General features: G+C 40.1%; 1 protein-coding gene across 11 annotated transcripts in view; it reads right to left on the reverse strand.

Moving 5' to 3' along the window:
* Positions 1-22,185, reverse strand: part of MEIS2 (Meis homeobox 2) — a 211,979-nt gene that overhangs the window by 123,977 nt on the left and 65,817 nt on the right. The gene's annotated exons all lie outside the window — the stretch shown is intronic.

A 22,185-nucleotide genomic window follows, 5' to 3' on the forward strand; every position in this document is an offset into this window, starting at 1 on the left:
TAACCTGGGACTCACAAGTATTCCTGGCTTACTCCTCTTTCCAGTATAAACAGGCCACCTTACAGTATACTTGTGACAGTAGAGAAAACATTTCTGTAAGTTCATTCACACTTGAGTATACAAAATCTCCACTTAGTGAAGAATCTCAGGGAGGAAGACATGGGCAAGAACCCAGGGAACCCAGGGAAGCAAAGTATCTAGAGACTTAATGGCAAGATGAAATTCTTGGAGGCTTTGAGTGGTGGTGGTAGAATGTTACCAATAGCAGAACACCAGGAAGCCCGTTTAAGGGTGCTTTGGGTCCATTTTGTCACATTGCTTCACAAACTACTGTGATCTATTGCAAAGAACTTCTTAAACCCACTGCTTTGATATATGTGAAGTGTAGACCCAGTTACAAGACACAAAACCACAAGACCTTTATCTGCACTTCAAAGTAAGCACAAAAACAAGGGTAGATTATCTCCCAAATTGCCAAACTAATTCTCAAAGCCCAAATGCTTCCAATCCTAAGTGTGGATGCAGTACTATATCTGAGAAAAGAGAATGACTGCATGGGGAAATGACATCATAACACCAAGATGATTGAGCCACAAATGGAAAAATGAGCTCTTCCCAAAGAGATAAAACAACCGATAAAACAGTGCCAAGGTTTGCCTAAAGAGACAAGAGAGAACATCTAAGAATGGGGGATAAAAATCTACATACGTTGTTTTGGTGTCTGACACAATCATCCTAAACCAAATGCATTTTGATTTGAACTTAACTCTGGAACTTTTATTGTTTAGACCCAAGAGATTTCAATGGCTGATGACGCCACTCAAGCAGGTTTCCTGGACCATCCAATCAGAAGTCCTCTCCAGTTTGGTAACACAAAGGCCAGCTTCAGAGCACAGGTTACTTCAATTATCATCTCCAACTGTCACTAGGTAACACTCAAAAGTTCTCTAAATGCCAAACAGGAAAGGGCCTTAGGGGGCATTCCTCAAGGGATCAGTCCCTTCAGGCACTTAGGTCATAGGTCTAAGGGTTTTTTTTTTTTTTTGCTCCTTATCAGCATCACAGATTTTTAACTATGGACCTGAACAGATTGGGATAAAAGGAAACATAACTGTACCACCAAAACTCTCATTCTTTTTCATCATAAAAGTACTTAATTCAGAAACTTTAGGGGAAACAAATTCTTTTCTTTCCCAGAATTAGAATTGCGCTGACACTGTGGCCCAACATGTGACTTGAGCTCCAGTATACACTAAAGTGAAAAGCTATTGTCAGTATTTAGCGGAACGCTATGCCATGTCGGAGGTAGTATCAGCTTCCTAACACCAGAAGAAAATTCACGTATCACAGGGCTACTGAGATGAAGTAACGTGCAGCCCCAGAGGGCACAGATTTCTGCTTTATGTAAATCAGAGCCTGTCACGGCATGCATGATTCACTGCTCAGGGTGTACTCTCCTGTGACGAATGAGTCCCGCTTAATTTGGCAGTGATTATGCGGGTTGCTGGCCCTCTAAACCCCTTTGAACTTGTAATTGCTGCTGGTTTAAATAATGAACATTAAGAGGAGTTGAATTCATAAAACTGTAGATAATTACATTTTTTTTCTTTTCCTCCTTTGTTTTGGTGCAGGAGTATATTCACACACACCACCCCCCCAACACACACACAAACACACATACTTCTAAGGCCACTGATCACTGTATCATGCCAGGATGTTTCATGCCAGGATGTTATCGAAATAAACTGCAGTCTTGTTCCAGAGTTGCTCAGGGAGGGCAGATTTGAGGTGGGGGAAGTGTGGGGTGGGTGGCAGGGGGAGCATCTGGGAGCTGTGCAAGTGGAAGATCAGAAAGGCCTGGATGCTCTAGGAAAGGAGGAGCAATGGAACTCATGAATATTCATAGCTAGTCACATCTGTAGCAGGCTTGCTTTCTACCTTTTTTTTCCCCCTGTGCAGTGCACCATAGAGCACCAGTGCAAACAAAAGGAGGGAATTTTGCAGCTTCACGAGGCTCTAGATATACTCGTGGTGGTGAACTTTCTCCATGCTTTTACATTCTACATATGGATTTTTAAAGTATATAGTAGGAGATGTGTATATCCTTTCTTTCTATAATGAAAGAAAACCATCCTGTCCCCACATTTATGAAGTGGAAGAAATCACACACTCCCACAGCACACAGATGACTCAAAGCCAGTCCTCCTTTCCCCCTTCTTTCTCCAACCATTGGTAAAAATCACCCAGTATTCTTTGATCCAGGAAAAAACAAATTTTGATTTTATTTGGAGAAAACTGAAACGTTACTGATGGGAGGGGGCAGAATCCAAAGTTAGCCAAGTCAGCTAGCTCTTCCCCTCCCTGAAACAACAAAGAATGAATGATAAATTTAGCAGCCTCATGTTCAGTTTTCAAACAACACTGCTGAGATTTATAGCTTCACTGCTCCCATGGCAAACTAAGCTGCACACAGAAAGCTATCTGTTTTTGATTTCACTGTGTTTTCTCCAGTTTTTATTCTTTTTTCTATTTGCAGGTTGTTTTTTTTTTTAACTCTACATTTTCTTTTTCCTGGTGTGAGTCGAATATCAAAGGCCAGTGAGTGCTGTTGGTAAGCCTCCAGTTTGCGAGAGCCACTCAATGGGATGTTATTAAACCTGCGTCACAACATGGCAGACAGTGATTAATAGCAACTGTATCAACGGTAGCAACTTGAAAAAAACGTCCCTCCAGCAGCTCGAAAAGGGATCAGTGAAGTAAGAATAAGAAACGTCTGCCAGAAACCAGGGCCCAAGATGTTCTTAGAGAGTAGAGTACCCTGGGATTGTGTTTGACAGAAAGAAAAAAGAAATTCCTACTATTATGCACATAATAGGAACTTTTGCCTTTAACTAAGTCACTTATACTTAAAACAGCTACACATTATAAAACAGCTACACATTAATTTAAAATGAAGTCTGTGTACAGCTTAGGAATCATTTTATTGATGCAATGGTGTCCCCCAAAATAACTAGCAGATGGATTTCCACCCCCTCAATGAAACACTGAAACAAATTGCAGAATTGTCAAAATTTTATCGTGAAGGCACACACTCTATAAAAAGGTTGATTTAAGTGAATTGTAAATTTGCTTCATTGCACAATATTTTTCTAAAATTATAACCGGAAAGTATTCTCTGTTTAATTTTTTAGCATATCCTTTCACAAAACACATCTGCTGTGAAGTATTTCTAATTTGTGCTAACTGCTTTTTAACAAACACACACTTGTCACTACGCCATCTAATTTTATTGGGGCAAAAAAGTACATTCCCCTCCACTATCTTTGTAATAAGGAATTTGACCTGTTTCTGATGACCTAAACCAATAGAAAATAATAAAATTATTTGAACATCAAATACGAGTGACACATAGGAGGTTAAAAAAAATGAGGAAGAATGAAAATGCAGTCAAACCAGAAAGTCAAAGAGAACATGGTAAAGGAGATGAAATAGCTATAATTGTGGAGAAAGAATAAACGTCTATACAGAGTGTGGGCGGGGTTGGTGGCTCGTCTCTGTAATCCCTGCACTTTGGGAGGCTGAAGTCAGAGGATCTGCTTGAGCCCAGGGATTCGAGACCAGCCTGGCCAACACAGCAAGACCTTATCTCTACTAAGAGTAAAACATTTAAAAGTGAACTGGGTATGGTGGGGCACACCTGTAGTCCCAGCTACTTGGAAGGCTGAGGTGTAAAGATCGCTTGAGCCCAGAAGTGCAGTGAGCTATGATGGTGCCACTGCACTCCAGCCTGGGCAACAGAGCAAGAACCAGCCTCAGACACAAAAAAGTACCTGATTATGTCTCATTATTAGAAAGGTAATAAGCAGACTAAAAAAAGAAAAATACCACTAACTAAGAGATAGACCCACCACAGAAGGGAAGGACAGGATGCACTCTCACTCTGAGTGAAAATGGAGATCACCTAGCAACAGTACAAGTCTTCTTTTTATTCTTTCATTTATTCCTATCTCACACCCCTCTTTTCTGTTCCGTGAAGAAAAATGGGATTCTGTGGTGTTTAGGACAGAGGTGAACCGATGACACCAAAAATTTTGAATTTATTTTACCTTCCAAATTATTAGGGAAATTTAAAAGTGTTTGTCCCCTTAAAGGGCCAACGTAGTGATTAAGAGCCAACCTCCCCCAGTATTTAATGCAGGCAATGTGGTAAATGCCTGGCCCAACATTATCTCCTTTGTCCATCCTAACAACCCTAGGAGGAAATATTATCATTATCCTTATTTTACAAAGATAAGAAATGGAGACTGTTAACAAGTTAAATAACTTGCGCAGGGCAGCTCAGCCAATAAGAGATATTGAAGCTCCATCCAAGCTTTCGATCACTCTATGATCCCTGAATATTTTCTTTATATTTGGAATAAAAAATCCATATGCTCAAAATATTTTACATGTTAATCTTCATGGAATCATAGAGAGCAATAACAAACAATTACCGGACCTTGCCGGCATCTAAATGATCCAAGGAATGTGTCTTCACTTCTTCACAGCATAGGACCTTGTGCATGTGCTTCAGAAGAAGGAGAAATGTGGCAATCTAGCCAGTAAGACCCACATCATCTCATTAATGTTTTAGATTTATTATACTATGCAACTTCAATCTATCAGGCTTATAATATAAAATTTTTAAAGTAGTGTTGGTTTTTGTGGAAAATGTAAATAGTATCTATACACGCAAAACAAATTATTTCATTTACATAACTGAGTTATGAGAACAAAAATTATTATTGTGTAAGCTGATTTGGAGTCCGAGTATTAAAGGCAATGAATTTCACCTCTAGAATTTAGACTTCTTGAAATACCTAAGAATCCAAGTAGATTTCTACCCATTCATTCATAAACAAGAAAATAAAAGAAAAAATTCCCTTATAATGTACCAGTACAACAGAAGAAACTCGTGACATCAAGAAGGAAAGATGATTATAATTTGATATCTCCACTAATGGCAGGGGGTAAGGCACACATAATACAAAACTTCCAATTAGCCTCTGCTTCTCTCCATAAAAACAGTCCAGGGAATGGAGAAGTCTGGAGTGCTGTGGCCCCATCGCTAATGGTTAAACATACTCTGGGTAATGACAGTCCCAAACATCACCTAGCAGGCCAGGTCGGTCATTGATGGTCCCACACTACATTAACTCCAGCTTCAAGCCAAGAGGACTATTCCCAGACCACCCACAGCTATAATTTATGTCATGGGGTGAGGGTTGGAATGAGAAGAGAAAAAGTAATTATTGAGTACCAACCTTGTTCAAGAGAGATAGACTGTTTTACATATTCTATTTTTTTCAGTTCCGCCCCACCCTGACCATCTTACCCATTTTACAGATGAAGAGTTAAAGATGTTAAATAACTCATCCAAATAAACAGCACTAGTAAGTAGCCTCCTGTGAATCAAACCAAAGTCGATCTGAGCACAAGTATTCCATGAGCTACTAAGAATTTCTACCTTTCTGTTTCACCCTTTGTGTAGCAGAGGCATAAGGACTGAAGGTCACCGGGCAAGTTGCTGTCAAAACTTTGATATTTTTACATTCTTTTTGTCTACCACCCCTGTGCTTTCTCATTCATCTTCACCAAGCTACGTCAATGGAATATGCATTGTATCTGTAGTGCACAGATGACAATTTAAATGAGTATTTGGGAGTAGTATTTTGCTATAGAATCATGACGACACTACTTCTTCAATTAAATTGCAAAGCATTCAGGAACTTAAAGTAAATGACTCTCTAGATCACTCATGGGGATAAATTTAGAGCCCCAAAGAGAAAGCAAAATATCTGGTTTGTGCACATGCATATGGCCCGTAGAGGGTAGGGAGAGCATAGTGTGGGGAGGAAGAGAGCTGCACATGGTGAAGCGCAGAGACCAACAGCAGGCCCTGGTCTTAGGTGCTGCCAGGTTCATTCCAACTGCTCACAGTGTGGATTTCAAATATAATCCAAACAGAAGTGACAAAATCCAAAACCACAGGAGCAAACACTGGCTTTCAAGTGCTGTGGGAACAGAGACATTTGTTTAAGTAACCACTGTTTTAAAATTGCATACATAGTAACACCAAAATAAACAGCTTGCGATGCTGTTTATTTTAAGATACACAATAGTAATGTAAAGTGTGGCATGCCCCAGATCCGGGGAGCTCGAACATAATTTACAGTTGTAGAGAGCCCTACGAGGACTCAGCTACACGCCAGGACCGTCTACTTCCTGATTAGATAACAGCGAAGGTCAGAAGGCATTGCTTTTTGTGCAGCAAAGAGCCAACAAGCCACCACAAAGACCCTGCTCCTCCTGCTCGCTGTGAATTATGAATCGGGTCCTGTGGAGAGCGGGGTTTGCCAAGTCTCCTCTACAAAGCGTGTATTAATCACAGGTCCTGAGGAGGGGTCAAGAGCACAGTCTGACAAACCGGGAAATGAGTCTCGTCTGCAGACCTCGCTTCCCTCAGTCCTTCCCCTCCCTGATCTAAAAACCAACCAAAGAAGGAAAAGAAAGAGGAAAAATATCCTGAAAATACACAAGCTGGTTGGGCGCCGAAGCATATGTAAAACTGAACTCTAAGGAAAAGCAGCTAGATCAAACAAACCTTACACATAATCAAAATAAGATCTCAATTTGTGGCTTATTTTAGCCAACCGAATAGTCCTCCCCACGCCTTCTTTGCTCCTCTTTCCTGCCTCCATCCAGGTGCTTTGAGGAAACATTTGAGGGATCTTTATCTCAGGTTCTCTAAGATAAGACAGTATTTTAGAGAGCTTTATTACTGCCTGGGTCTAGCAAAGACCTGTAATCCTAATGGCATTACTCTTGGCATTCTGGTCTTTTTTTTTTTTAATCTCACCACATCCTAAATTAACTTGCCTCGTTGCCCTCATCCTCACTGGCTGTTATGGGGGAAAAAAAATCCACAAACCTTTGATCTTTTCCATACACATAATTCCATATCCTTGATTTTTTTTTTAAACTTGTGTTTGTCCTAAAATATCGTTAACCTAAAAACTCTGCTCTGAACTGAATTAAGTCCTCCCAAATTTTGTGTGTTGAAACCCCAGCCCCCATATGATAACTATTTGGAGATAGGGCTTTTAGGAGGTAATTAATGTTAAATGAAGTCAGAGGAAAGGTTATGTAGGGACAGGGAGAAGGCGGCTGTCTGCAAACCAGGAGAGAGCCCTCACTCAACAATAACCCTGCTGCACCTGGCTCTTGGACTTTCCAGCCTCCAGAACTGTGAGAAAATAAATGTCTGTTGTTTAAGCCACCCAGGCTATGGTATCTTGTTATGGCAGCCCTAGCTAACTAATATACTCTTCTACTAAAATTATTCATTTTTCCTCCTTACCAGTACCTCTGGAATTAAGGACAAGAGACTAGACTGTTCTCTCTGCCCTTTCTTCCCTTGTTCCCTGCTCCCAGCCCCTACCTAAGACTTTCCAGCCACTTTTCTCATGAAGTTCACAACATTTGCTTTCTTTCCTCTCCACAGTTGTTGAGAGAAGAATGTTGACTTTTAAGCCACTCCCTCTTTCCCCTCTGACTTATGTACATGCTAGAAAGTTCTTCTCCATCCCATGGCTTGCCCCTACTTTTGAAAGCTTCAATATGTATGACAAAGGCCTGTCTAATATCTTGCCTCTCTCATTTCCAATGTTATCCATCTCTACTTTATCAGCAGAAAATTCATCAAACAGAGATGTTGCACCTCCAAGATCACAAACCTAAAAATGCTCTTTCTCTGCTTCTCTTTTCTCTCTCTTATTCTGCGCCTGGACTTGCAACCACTAGGTGGGTTTCCAGTGTTCCCAGTGTGTTACCACACTTTATTTCTCCCCCTTAGCCAACATGGTTCTTTATTAAAATAAAATTTATTATTCTGTATTATCAATGCAATACACATTACATAGAAAATTTCTAATATAAAAAGTAAAAATGTCACCTAGATCTCCCTACCCAAGGATAATCATTCATATGTTCTGTGCATATGTCCATATATATTTTCTCTAATAAAATTAAAATTATATCATAAATACTGCCTTACCCGTTTTACTTTGCCTAGCAAAACATAGAGATTTCCCCTTATCTCAAAATATTTTTGGAATATAATTTTTAATGGTTACATAGTAGTCCATAACGCTCCATAACATTCCATATCTCCTACATTTGAGAATATAGGTGACTTTCAATTTTTTATTATAATAAATATCTTTATACATAATTTTCCATAGTCTTTGTGTACTTTTAGAATTATTTCTTCATGACAAACTCCTAGAAATGGAATTACTAGATCAAAGGATGAGAACATTTTTAGTTGTTTTCTTTTTTTAACACATATTACTAGTTTATATTTCAGAAAGACCATGTCAATTTTTATAGTCATTATTAAGTTAGATATTTCCTTCTACCCTGGACAGTGCCAGGCATTATAATTTTTTATTCTCAGTTTCTACCAAATAAAAATCTCTTGTTGTTGATTTTTAAATTTATTTGGTCCCAACCTTGGCCTCACAAGTAGCTGGAATTAAAGGTGCACACCAGCACACCCAGCTAATTTATTTAATTTATTTTTATTTTTTTGTAGAGATGGAGTGTCACTATGTTCCCCAGGCTGGTCTTGAAATCTTGAACTCAAGAGATCCTCCCATCTCTGTCTCCCAAAGTGCTGGGATTACAGGCATGAGCCACCACACCAGGCCAATGCTGAACATTTTTTAAATGCTTACTAATCATTTGTATTTCTGCTTTTGTGGATGGACCTATTCATCTTTTGACTTTTTATTCACTTCATTGTTTTTTCTTTTTCTTCTTTTTTTTTTTTTTTTTTTTTGAGACTGAGTCTTGCTCTGTCACCCAGGCTGGAGTGCAGTGGCACAAGCTCAGCTCACTGCAACCTCCGTCTCCCAGGTTCAAGCAATTGTCCTGCCTCAGCCTCCCAAGTAGCTGGGACTACAGGCGCCTGCCAGCACACCCGGCTAATTTTTGTATTTTTAGTAGAGACGGGGTTTCACCATCTTGGCCAGGCTGGTCTTGAACTCCTGACCTCGTGATACACCCTCCTCGGCCTCCCAAAGTGCTGGGATTACAGGCGTGGTCCACAGTGCCCAGCCTGCTTCATTTTTATTTCTCACTGATTTATACAATGCTTTACTTATTAGGGACACTAATCCTTTGCCTGTTATATAATGTTACATATTTTTGCTAGTTTATTGTTTTTCTTTATTTTGTATATGGTGTTTTCTTGGCATTCAAAAGCTCTTAATTTTCATATGTATGTAATTTAATCTATCACAATTTTTCTTTATAATTCCTTTGCTTTTACTCTCAAAACATTTCATTAAACGAAGGAAAGAGAAATAGTCATATCTACTTCAAAAAACTCTTAAATGTATATTTTGATGAAGACTACTGATGATTTTTTTTCTCAACTGACTTGAAGTGATGCCTTTAAAATTAGTAAATTTCTTTCTATATTTGGGTTGATTTGTGAATTCTTATTTTGTTCAAATGATCATTGTGCCTATTGTGTTAGCCAGTGCCACGTAATGTAGCTTTATGATACATTTCAGTAATTCTCAGTGCACAAGCTCCCTCATTTTTCTTTTCCAAAAATATCTTGACTTTTCTTAGTTGTTTTATTATTCACATGAACTGTAGGATTATTTTTCTGTCCCAGGAAAGACTATCTCATTGGAATTTTTACTTACTGGTCTGTCATTTCAAAAACTGCTCTAACATCTCCCCTCTCCTCCCCTTGTTGATCTCACCCTTAGGTTTTTCCTGTTGTTTGCTTTAGTCCTTCTTGCTCTTTGGCGCTGAGACTGCCTGAGAAAGGAGGAGATGATGTGGAGAAAGCCCATTCAGTCTGGCCCTCTTTGCTCCAAGTCTGCACTTCCGTGCCTTCCTAATTCACTCTCCATCACCCTAGCCACAGTTCCTAGTCATAAGTGAAGAGAAGCTTTTTCCTGACCTCCCTCAGCTTTCTTGCTATCTTTACAAAATGTGTGTTTCTCTGTACCTTCCCACGTGTGCTTTGGCCCCCATCTTCACTGGCTTCCTTTTCTCTCTCTTTTTTTTTTTTTTGATGGAGTTTTGTTTTGTCGCCCAGGCTGGAGTGCAGTGGCACTCAGCTCACCGCAACTTCCAACCGCAGGGTTCAAGCAATTCTCCGGCCTCAGCCTCCCGATTAGCTGGGATTATAGGCACCTGGATAATTTTCATATTTTTAGTAGAGATGGGGTTTTACCATGACAGCCAGGTTGGTCTCGAACTCCTGATCTCAAATGATCCACCTGCCTCGGCCTCCCAAAGTGCTGGGATTACAGGTGTGAGCCACTGCACCTCTCCTGTCCTTGATCTTTCTACAGAATCCACTTCCTCCACTTTGAAACTCCTTCTCTCTTCACATGATCTGATTATGCTCCTACTGGTCTGATGTCTTTATCTCTGCTCACTACTTTCTTTCTTCACCTCTTCACATACAGTCTTCAGAAAGACACAAACCCCCTTCTCTCTCTGCACTCTCTTATTTTAACCTTTATTCAGTGCCATGGTTTCAAGTATTACCTCTGCAAAGATTAGCTCCAACTCTCAAACTATAGTGCCACCACTTCCAGCTTCCACAGAAGTTCATCCACCTGGATATCTGGCTGGTGCATCTAAACCTAAGGCCTCTATATTCCTTTAGAAGCTTTCCTCACTCTTCTCCCATTCATATTCTGTGATTTAGTCTAACTGAGCTGTAACATCTGAAATCTCTGTATGTAGAATCAAAGACAGCCTGATTAAGCATCCAGATTGAAACTGTCTTCAGGGGAAAAAAAAATTCCACTTATCTCTTGCTGCAATGAGACAATTCTGTCTAGTACGGGACTTTGCCTTCCTTGGAATGGGCCTATGAGATCGCCATTTAAAGATGTAAAACCATTCTTCCCCACCAGCTTGACCAGGATGAAAAATGGCATGCTGATGGACCAGTTAATTCTCAGGATGAAGAGTTTAGGAACAAAGAACAAAGATGCCCAAACCCCCAACCAGCTTGTTCCAAAGCTGTAATAACACAAGTGACAATACGTTTATTGTGAAGTTAGTTTGCAGTCTTCCAGTTCTTTCTCTTAAGTTTGAGTGTACAAATTCCAAAAGTTACTTTGACTCATGCTGCCACATATGAATGGTCTGTCAGGTCTTTTGCCTTTCTCTTGCACATGTGCTATGTGTAGGATTTGATCCCCGTTCCAGACTCAGGGCAAAAGAAACAAGTGCAATACTTGTCTTTGAAGAGTATGTCACCCACATCCAAGTTCAGGTTTCATGGAGCTATGACAGAGCAAACTATTTCAATGGATTATATGAAAACATTAATAGACACCAGTTTATACTTGCATAGTATTTTGTCCTTTTCAGAAGTCTGCTCCTAATCTTAGCTAACCCTCAAAACAATGAGGTGAGAAAATGAGCACTCAGATAAATTAAATGACTTGCCCAAAAAAATCCAGGGAGCAAAAGGCTGTGCTAAGACTAGCACACTGGTCAAGTCTTAATTTGGTCCTAACTCCACTGCTTCTGGTATATATATAACCTTATACATGGTAGAGATTTCTTTCACCGTGCCCTGAAATGTTTGCTTTCATCAACACAATGAGTTAACAGATTCCTCACTATCTAAAGGTAGGAAAGTCACATTTTTTTTGAAACGAATTACGGACATTTCTATTGTCTGCTCCAACCACAGAGGTCCAACCATAGAGTCATGAGAATTTAAGCCTACCTCTTTTTATGTAACTGATTATATATACATTTTAAATAAGCATGGGGGTATTTGGAATAGCCATGGACAAAAGGGTACAAGTATATAAGGACCAAAGAGCATGAAATAATTTTTCTGTCAAACTTGCTCTGAAAAAAAAAAAATCAAAAATTTTAGAGGATTTCCAGACTGACAACAAAGGTCATATTAAAAACGAATGCATTTTCACATGATCATATTTAATTATACTTAAGTGTTTTACTAGAAAACATAAAACCTTCAGGACTAAGCTCTAAGAGGGGTTTTTATCAAAGTGCCATCAGGTGATCCGTGAGATTTTGCTACACAGTTCTAAATTTATGCCTTCCCAGAAACTAACAGAAAAACTGAGCCTATAATTGAATAATAATGACCCCATGTTCCCATGTTCTCTTACTACTTAAAAAAAAAAATCACCGTGAGGAAGGGTTTAAAACAAGTATAGCAACTCATGAGCTGCCTGCAAGTATCTTGAAACACTGAAATAGAACCTGTAACTTTTCACCATGGGGAAAAAAATAAGGTTGCTTTTAAAGAGAGTCCCAATGTGTCACCAAATCTACGGGGAATAATCCAGCATTCATCTTTTCTACTGATAAAAGCCTTTTTCGTTTTAAAAGACTAGTGTAGCAGCACCCCGGTACACTTGGGTTGTTTTTTGTCAGCGTACGATGGGATCGCACCATGTATTCTGGGTAAGAAAAAAGCCATTTTCCAACTGCAGTGTGGCCTGAGTCATGGGAATATGCTTTTCTAAATTATTATAGAATTGCCAAATATTTCCAAGACTAAATTAATTCTGGAATTTTTGTGATTGCAGGAGAATGATGCAAGAAGTAAAATAAAATCTAGACAGTTATATTATAATGTGATAACGGAGGTATTTAAATTAACAGCAGCAACAAGATTTGATGCTGGGATTAGTAAGAGGAGATCTTCATTATCTGGCTATGTCAGGCAAATCAGATATCAGCAAATTTGGCGGGGGGAGAGTGGTGGCTGGAAGGAAACTAATTAGTGGCCCATGTTAATTTTCTATAATGCTCAGAATAACTAGATAATAATATTCTCTTCATTTCTTGCCATCGCAGAATCCCACGACAATATCTCTTGAGTTGTAATTTTTTGTGTGTGGACAATCAAGTCAGATTCAACAAATATTCATGTTATCTATTATAACCAAGAAGTAAAACCATAGTTTAAGAAAAATTAGCTGCCATTATATTGTGACTTGACAACTTATCCACTATTAGATAAAAAAACAAATTAGTTCTGGCAGATTTGGGACTTGGCAGTTCAGAATATGAATAGCAAATGTAAAAGCATGAAAATGGCATTACTATTATGTTTTAAGAGGATAATACACCTATAAAGGGTGCCAGTGATTATTCTGCATACTGTAAACAACTGCTGCCAATCAATTTAGAAAGTGGCACACAGCACCTAAATGTAATAAGGCAAATTCCATTCAACCAACCTAATGCTTCCTACCTAAGTCACCATTTCTTAACAGGAGAAATGGGGCTGGATATCATCTTTACACTTCATAATCTGTTCCAAATTGCAAAAACGGACTACAGCATGGAGAAGGCAGGACATTTCCAGGATGTCCTCTGAAATCTGTGCAGTAACACTCTCTAAAATCGAAATTAATCTTGAACGCTAGGGTCACTTTATGACCCTATCCTGCAGCAAAGCTGAGGGACAGTCAGTGTTCTCATAACCCAGTAAACTTACCCTGTAATTCCCAATCACTCCACTTCTCCATGGAATATACTTGCAAACTGTGGTCATGTGGAACGAAGAAATGGAAATTTTTCCTATGACCTGAATGAATATTCAGGGATTTCACTAAATAGTGTTTAATGGCACCCTATTCTTGGAGTTTTTAAATAGCTGAATATCCAATATGCATATGCCTTCTGTGTTCCTTTATTCAAGGGTCTTCAATTCCCCATCTCCTTGAATTCTTTAACATATTTTTAAGCAATTATACTTTGAGTGATATTTTATGAAATTGGATGCTAAACTTTGAGCTAATAATTATTTTGGTTTCTTTTTGATGGTAATTTAATATGCCTTTCATTCTTCAATCTTTTCATTCAATTCCTTTTTCTTTTTTAAGTAGACTTTATTTTTTTAGATCAGTTTTAGGTTCACAGCAAAACTGAGAGGAAGGTACAGAGATTTCCTATAAATCCCTGGCCCCAAACATGTATAGCCTCCCCATTATCAACACCCCCTACTGGAGTAGCACATTTGTCACAACTGATGAACCTACAATGACACATCATAATCACCCAGAGTCCATACTTTCCATTAGGGTTCACTCTTGGTGTTGTACATACTATGGGTTTGGACAAATGTATAATGACACGTATCCACCATTATAGTATCATCCAGAGTAGTTTGGCTGCCCTTAAAACTCTGTGTTCTGCCTATCAATTACCTATTTTTAAAATGTATCTGCCAGTTAGTAGCTCATAATCTGGGAGGTAAGTTTCTCAGTCTATCTGAGGTGAACCTCTTTTTAAACAGGATTGTCTGATGTACTTTGAAATGTCTTGACACGTCTTAAAATGTTTTTGCATTGAGGAGACTGCATTTCATTACCCCCATGAAAAGCCATAGTACCACCACTGTATTGGCGACTTTACCACAATGTCACTCAGAACCATGTGAACAAAGGCTGCTGAATCCCAAACACATCGGTCTTTCCCTGCAGAAGCCCTCATAATACAATTCAAAACACCAAATTGGGACTACAAGTAAGAGGTTATGACATAGCAATATGCAATTTTTCCCCCTCAAGAGAGACAAAGTAAATTCAGTTGCAATTTTCTCTCTTCTAGAGGAGCTTCTAGGATCCAACATGACATTAAATTTTTGGCCTGTCTCTTTAATTTGAGAAATTGTAAAAACGACAACAGATGGCACACAGAATTGACTTATGTCCTCTATTCTTTACTGAAGAAGGGAGTGAAGAAAAACTTTGATAAAGGCCGAAGCTACAGTATGCAGGTCACTATTAAAATTATCTGGTGGCTCTTTGGACAGCTAGCATCAGAACACTCAAGCTTTCATTTTTAGACATTCTTTAAAACTCACCAAAAATGTTGCCGGTTGCCACTGGTGATCACAGCCCCAACACTCAGCACCCTCCCATCCCAATAAGGACATGATGGATGTGCCATTAGCTGTGAACCTCAGCAACCTCTGAAATTACCCTTCTGCCCACCCCTATCTCCCATCCCCACCCCTCAAAATCATTATGAAATAGGAAGAACACTCAAGCTTACAGTTAATTGGAAACATTGCAAAAGAAGAGGAATGCTTAGGACAGCATGTCCACGGGAAAATAATTCACCCAGCATTGTTATTTAATGCATTGTGACATCATTTCCTGAAATTAAACAGAGATGACACCAGTTCAGACGATCTCTAGTATAAGATTCCATTCAAATAATTCACAGATGTTTTCCCCTGGCAAGCAGGAAAACAATGCAAAGGCTAAGGCTAGGGGTGGTCCCACTATGCTGCATGTTTGTGGGAAGCTCTCTCTGCTGGTGCTTTCAGCTGTGTGTTCTGCATGTGCATTTCCACATAAGTATTTCTTAGGAGCCTCACTTGTATGCATGTGAACATTTGCAGCTCTGAATATGAGAAAGACCATCTCTTACTGTATAACTAAGGTCAACATTTCCTATTTGGTATTAATTTAGCTCATAGCTATTTGTATTATGTAGACCAGTCTCAGAATCATGAAGGCCCTAATTTCCAAGCAGAAGTAACTAATGTCCATGAAATACTGATTCAATTAACCATTCAAGATCCCTAAAAGATGTCTAATGATAGAAATTATCACAGTGTCTCCAAGGATACATTTGTGGAAATGGACAAGTGGAGAAATTGGGGGTGGAGGATGAAAGGGGTGGGTAGCACTATATCTCTAACCCTTGGTGATTACATAAGCTCTGAGCGGCTTCAAGCAGCTGGAAAGCCAAGCACACAACCAGAAGACCAGAATGCCTAACATTTGTGCAGCACATTACAGTTTACAAATTGACTACATCATTTGAGCCACACAGCAACCCAATCAGCTAAATAGGGCAGATAACTTTCATTTTGATGGTAAGAAATAGGTTCAGAGAGGTTGAATAATATCACAGAGTTCACACCTAAGGTTTCTAAGTTCACAGCTGGTGATCCCTTTTTTAAAAACCATTATCATGGCCAAGTGCTGTGGCTCACACCTATAATCCTAGCACTTTGGGAGGCTGAGGTGGGAGGATCAGTTGAGGCCACGAGTTCGAGACCAGCCTGGGCAACATAGCGAGATGCCATCTCTACGATCAATCAATAAAAAATAATAAAAACCATAACATGCTGTCTTGTAGACAGCCTAGACTGTCACACTCTAAGGAAGATAGCAACTCTATATTCTGTTCATCTCCTGGAAGACAAATGGTGAAAGAGAGCATTCTCTCCCAAAAGTAGCCCCACTGGAGACTTTCTGAACTACTCCATAGCCCATTTCTTCTCCACCTTCCACCCTATCCCTGAAGGCTCACTAGGATGCTCTGGCTTTCATGACACCAGGACTCTCTAATGCTATCACCTAGCTTCAACAAGCAGCCACTAAATGTTAATATGGATTTCGGAAGGCAGAATGTAGACCATGTTCTCTCCTACTAAGGGGTATTTCCATTTTTTTTTTTTCTTTTTTTTCAGGCTGGAGTGCAGTGGCACAGTCTCCACTCACTGCAACCTCTACCTCCTGGGCTCAAGCAATTCTTGTGCCTCAGCCTCCCCAGTAGCTGGGACTATAGGTGTGTGCCAACACACCTGGCTAATTTTTGTATTTTTAGTAGAGATGAGGTTTCACCATGTTGCCCAGGCTGGTCTTGAACTCCTGGCCTCAAGCAATCCACCCCCCTTGGCCTCCCAAAGTGCTAGGATTACAGGCGTGAGCCATCGCCCCCAGCCTGGATATTATTATTATTATTTTTTTCTTTGAGACAGTGTCGCACTTTGTCACCCAGCCTGGAGTGCAGTGCCGTGATCATGGCTCCATGCAGCCTTTAACTCCTGGGCTCAAGTGATCCTACCACCTCATACTCCCAAGCAGCCAGGACCACAGTCACGAACCACCATGCCCAGCCAACTAAAAAAAAATTATAGAGATGGGGTCTTGCTATGTTGCCCAGGCTGGTCTCAAACTCCTGAGCTTCGGGCATTCCTCCCACCTCGGCCTCTCAAAGCGTTGAGGTTAAAGGCATAAGCCACTGCACCAGCCATATTTGGGATTTGTTTGGCAAAACCTGGTCTCTGCATCTCTACAATCCCAGGAAAAAATGTGGTAACTTTGGATGCCCAGGTCCATTGGTCAAAGCCTTCTGCTAACCATTTAACTGGATTAAAATAAGAATTATAGTTACTTTATATATGTACTTATTATAAGAATCAGGCACAGGGCTGAGTACTTTATATTATTTCACTTAATCCTTAAAATAACCTTACCAGGTGGAACTAGAATTATTCTTCTTCTACAGAAATGAAAAATGAGGCTCAGAGAGGGTAATGGCTCAAGATCAAAAATCTACTGTGTTGCACATTCCAGGCCCTGTGCTCTTAACCTCGACATTGGACTGCCTCATTTAAGAAAGAAGCCATCTGGATCTGCACAAGATAAAGAGAACTAGTCAAAGGGCAAAATAGTCTAAGTCTCTCTGTTTCTGTTTCTCTTTCTCCCTCCCTCCCTCTCCCCTCCCTTGCATATGTGTGTCTGTGTGTGTGTGTGTACATTACAATAACAAATTTAAGATGACTAAGTTTACTGTCATATGGTCTTGATGAACTCGGTGGAGAGACAGGTTTCTCTAACATAACATGGAACTGAATATACTTATAACTTGGGTGCATTGTCTGCGTAGGATGATATCCTTTATAGCACATTTTTATTACCAAACCCAGGCCTTTACAAAATCCCATAAGATAGATTCTAATAGACAAGCAGTAAAATGAGTAAACACCTGATAGGTGGGCTTCACTCCTCTCCCCAACACCCGGAGATATGAAGAGGGGACAAAGCATTTTGTCATGAACAAAAGGCAGACGTTTTAGAATCTGTAGTTTCAAGGCGGCTGCATACATAATATTGTATCACTTTTGTGTGTGTGTGGCTGGGTTTCATTCTGTTGCTTAGGCTGGAGTCCAGTGGTTCCATCCTAGCTCACTGCAGCCTCAAACTCCTGGGCTCAAATGATCTTCCCACCTTGGCCTACTGAGTAGCGGGGACCACAGGCATGTGTGCACCACACCCGGCTAAATTTTTATTCTTTTGTAGAGACGGGATCTCATTATGTTGCCCAGGCTGGTGTCAAACGCCTAGCCCCAAGCGATCCTCCCCCCTTGGCTTATATCACTTTTAAAAGTAAAATTTGCTTCTGATTCTGTAACCCACATCTTTGAAAGAAGTCCCACATCTCCTAAGTGTGAGCTTTATCCCTATGTTTTCAAATAAGAAGACCTTCAGCCAGAAACTGGTATGAGCATGTAGTGTCTTTGTGTATGAGCACTTCCTGTTTCTAGTCCATGATCAAATATATTATTTGCAGCACAACTGGAGGAGCTCTTGAAGGTGGCAAGTGGAGGTGCCTGAGGGCCTAATTGAGCACACTAAGGGCTTCTTGGCGTGGAGGAGTTTTTTCACGGTTATGAATAAACCGTCAGCCTGGGTATTATTGCTTGCTGTTTCTTTCTTTATCTTTGAAGTCAAATAAAAACAGTTGTAATGGCAGGCTTACTTTTATGATATCATAGTCTCCATGTGCTAGCAAAAGGAATCTACTTCTCTAGGATTTCCCTAAGTTTTTGTCAGTTTGTTTGTTTGTTTTGCCATTGGGTACTTTCCAGCTAAGGCACACACATTTCCAAGAGATTCTTTCTTCAATCTTCACTGGATTTTTTAGCTTGAGAAGTTAGGCAGAGCCATCAACCAACGGAAGAGGGTAATGGTATACACACAGTTTTTGCTAGTTGAATTTCTAAAAATATATAGATAGATAGATTTATTTTGTTAAAATTAGTGTGAATTTTTTTAGAGGGGATTTTTCTAAGGGGCATTTTGAAAATAGGGTAGTTCGAAACTAAAAATTTGAGGCTAATTATTAATATTTAGCCCCAGATTAAGCAAATTCAGAACGCTTAATTCTGACTATGGAAACTGTTTATCAAATCACTTGATTTTTTAAATGCCACTTTGGACTTTGTTTAAATATTTTCCTCAGTGTAATCAATTAGTGCAAGTTTGTTACCTTTTCCCCTGAAGTTGGTGGTGCAAAGGAATTTGAGAGATTGTTTTAACTGTTACAGTTGGAGTGGAACTTGTTCGTCCAAGAAAACTGAGGGTGAATGATTTTTGTCATATTGAGACTAAGACTTAACAATTGCTACAGTTGGCCTTTGTTGAGGTAGGTTTTTTTCCACCTCTGGGCCTTTTGAGGTATTCAGAATAGGTGACAATAGCTTGCAGTTGAGAACATATGTAGAAAGACCCCTGTGGCTTATTGGGAAAAGTTGCTCCACGCTGGTTGGGTGTTTGGAAAAAAAAAATACAACCAGAGTTCTTTTATGTTCTGCTAGTTAATGAATGCATGAATGTCAAAATGGGCCAATGGCCCATTCAGGGGGCAAAGCCTTGGCAGCCCCCTTCTTTAAGAACACATCCTGAGATGCAAAATACATTTGCTTAACAAATTAAAATAATGAGATAATTCAATTAGCTTCTTTTTTAAAAAAGAAAGAAAAAAGGGTACATCGGGGATTATTGTAATACAAGAACAGGTCACACTGCACAAAAGGGAACAAACCAGTTTGAAATAATGTTAAAGAGACTAATAATGGAGAAATGCATATTGAATCATGCACTTGTAAAGAAATTTACATGAAATAATAATTTAGACTGCATCTACTTTCAGTGAGCTAGAGCCAACATTTCACTTTGAAAGTCGAAATTAATTAAATGACAGAAAAATATAGTGGGGCATCTCTAGTTCCAAGGACTTCCTCATGCCTGTTAGTGCATGTAAGAAAAGAAATCTAAATTAACATGTCGCTAGTTAGGGGTCTCTATTCTTGGTTTCTGAGCTCAGAATTACAGCTGAGTAAATCTTTCAGCTCATTAAAGATTGGAAAGTAAAAGTTTTACAGGACCATCCTCATCAAAGTTACTGAACCTCTTCTCTGCAGTGGGGTGAAGTGTGGATGAAGAAGGAAAACATTTTCAAAGAGCAAGCAGAGGAGAATTTCCTAAAGCTACAAGGGAGGTGCAGAAAAGGCAGGGGAGCGGCACAGAGAGAAAGATGGGAGACAAAGCCAGTGGGAGAAAGTAATGAAAGGGGCATGTTGTGAAGAAGGTCAGGAGAGAAATAAAGCACTTAGTGAAAAGCAAAAGCAAAGAGAAAGGGGGAAAGAGAGGAAAGAATGACCCATGAGGCTGGGACCGGGCATTGCTCTGACTAAATGTCCTTGAGCAGAACCAAAACCTAGGAGCATGGGAAAGGAGCTTACCCATCCTGCAACGTGTCCCTCTCGTTTGAAAAACGGGGCAACAGAAGGTCCAGGGAACTTAACGGACTTAACTGAGGTTCAGCCAGTACAGAGGATCACAGAGCAAGAATGCAGACTTCCCAACTCCCCCAGCTTAGGCTATTTGAGTCCTCTCTCCCCACCCGGAGGACAGACAGTCATTAAAAATTTGAGTTGGACAGAGAATTCTGCACAAAGCCTTGCATACATTCAACTAGATGAAAGCACTCTTGAGGTGAGTACAAACTCTTACTGTTAGTTCGTAGCTCAGCAGAGTTACAACAAGTGTCGAGAAATCACCAGCCACCCACAACTCTCAGTCTGTGGCCATGGTGCCTGCTGGGTGCTGTCCTGGGCAGGGAGGTGGGAGATAAGGCATCAAGATCTCCTGACACCCCACGTGAGATTCAACTCACAAAATACAGGTGATAAGCCTTTCTATATTTGGTAACACGGAGCTTTCAAAACAAGAAAAGAAAAGAGCACTTGGCTTCTCCGTATTTCTCCCTTGTGACTCTGAGCGTATTGATGGTGGAGACTGTGAGATTTCTATGCAACTGTTAAAGGTGATCGTCATTTTGGCAAAGTCATTGTAATGTGGAAAAATCACAGAGCTGGGGACTTGGAAGGCTCGGGCCCTTGTCTCAGCTTGACCTTCAGCTAGTAACTTCCTTTTCTGGGTCTCTGTTTCCTCATCTATAAACAGAGCAGCTGCATTCTCTAAGTTTCTACTGTTCTCTGACATTGGTTTTGATGACAGAGAGGTTGAAAACACACGTAGCTGTTTGCTTGGAAAGCAGCTGTTGAAGGGTTTATTTTCGACCAAGAAAGACCAAGCATGGAGGAAGACAGAGGGAGGGAACCAAACAGGTGAGTTGGTCAGGAGAAGGCAGCTGGCCTGTCATCCGCAGCTACACTGCCTTTCTTAGTTGCTACTCTAACCAAACAAACCTTCATTTAAAAATGAGAAACCCCTCCCCTCACACTCACTCGACTTCCAAATTAAAAACATTTTACAGGTTAGTAAATCTCCAGCTGAGGTGATGTAGCAAAGAACAGCTGTGAAGTAATTTTGATAATGATGAGAATAATAACCACATGGCAAGGTTCAGGGCTTTGCTGTTGCAGCTTCAGTGCTCCTGAATAGATAAAAGTGATTAAATACTCCTGATTATCCCTGACCAATATGTAATGGATTTACAGCCCTTTCAATTAGTCAGTATTTGCTTAGGACTCATTATTTTGTCTTTGGTTAAGTAATCAGCCCAGAGACCGCATGTTCTGTCTAATTCCTCTGAGCCGAGTCAGTGCAGGGCCCTGACCTTTGAAATGGCCATAGCTGCAAGGCAAGAATAACCACTACCACGGCTGCCTCATTGGTTCTCCCAGCTAATCCTGACACCACAGGCCAGATCGATACACCTTAGTTTGCTACTAATGTCCTTACATCAAAATGGCCGATTTAGGAATGTGAATCTATCACTTTTCCCTCTCCACCGCCGCTCCACCCCTTGTCCTTTGTAGCTCTGCAAGAAGAGCAGATCAGCAGCCACCACCATAAATAAAAGTGGAACCTTGTCCTGGACCCATGACACTGTAACTAATGTCATTCAGCATGGCAACACACAAGTTGGATAATCAAAGAAGACCTTCAGCTTTCGATGTGCTACTCTATTTTTAAGTATTAGCCTAAATAGAATGGCCTGAAAACAGTATTATAGCAAGAAGCATCCTCTGAAATTTTTACCGGTTCCCCAGAA

Source organism: Symphalangus syndactylus, chromosome 5 (genome assembly GCF_028878055.3).
Source record: "Symphalangus syndactylus isolate Jambi chromosome 5, NHGRI_mSymSyn1-v2.1_pri, whole genome shotgun sequence".
NCBI classification, from domain to species: domain Eukaryota; kingdom Metazoa; phylum Chordata; class Mammalia; order Primates; family Hylobatidae; genus Symphalangus; species Symphalangus syndactylus.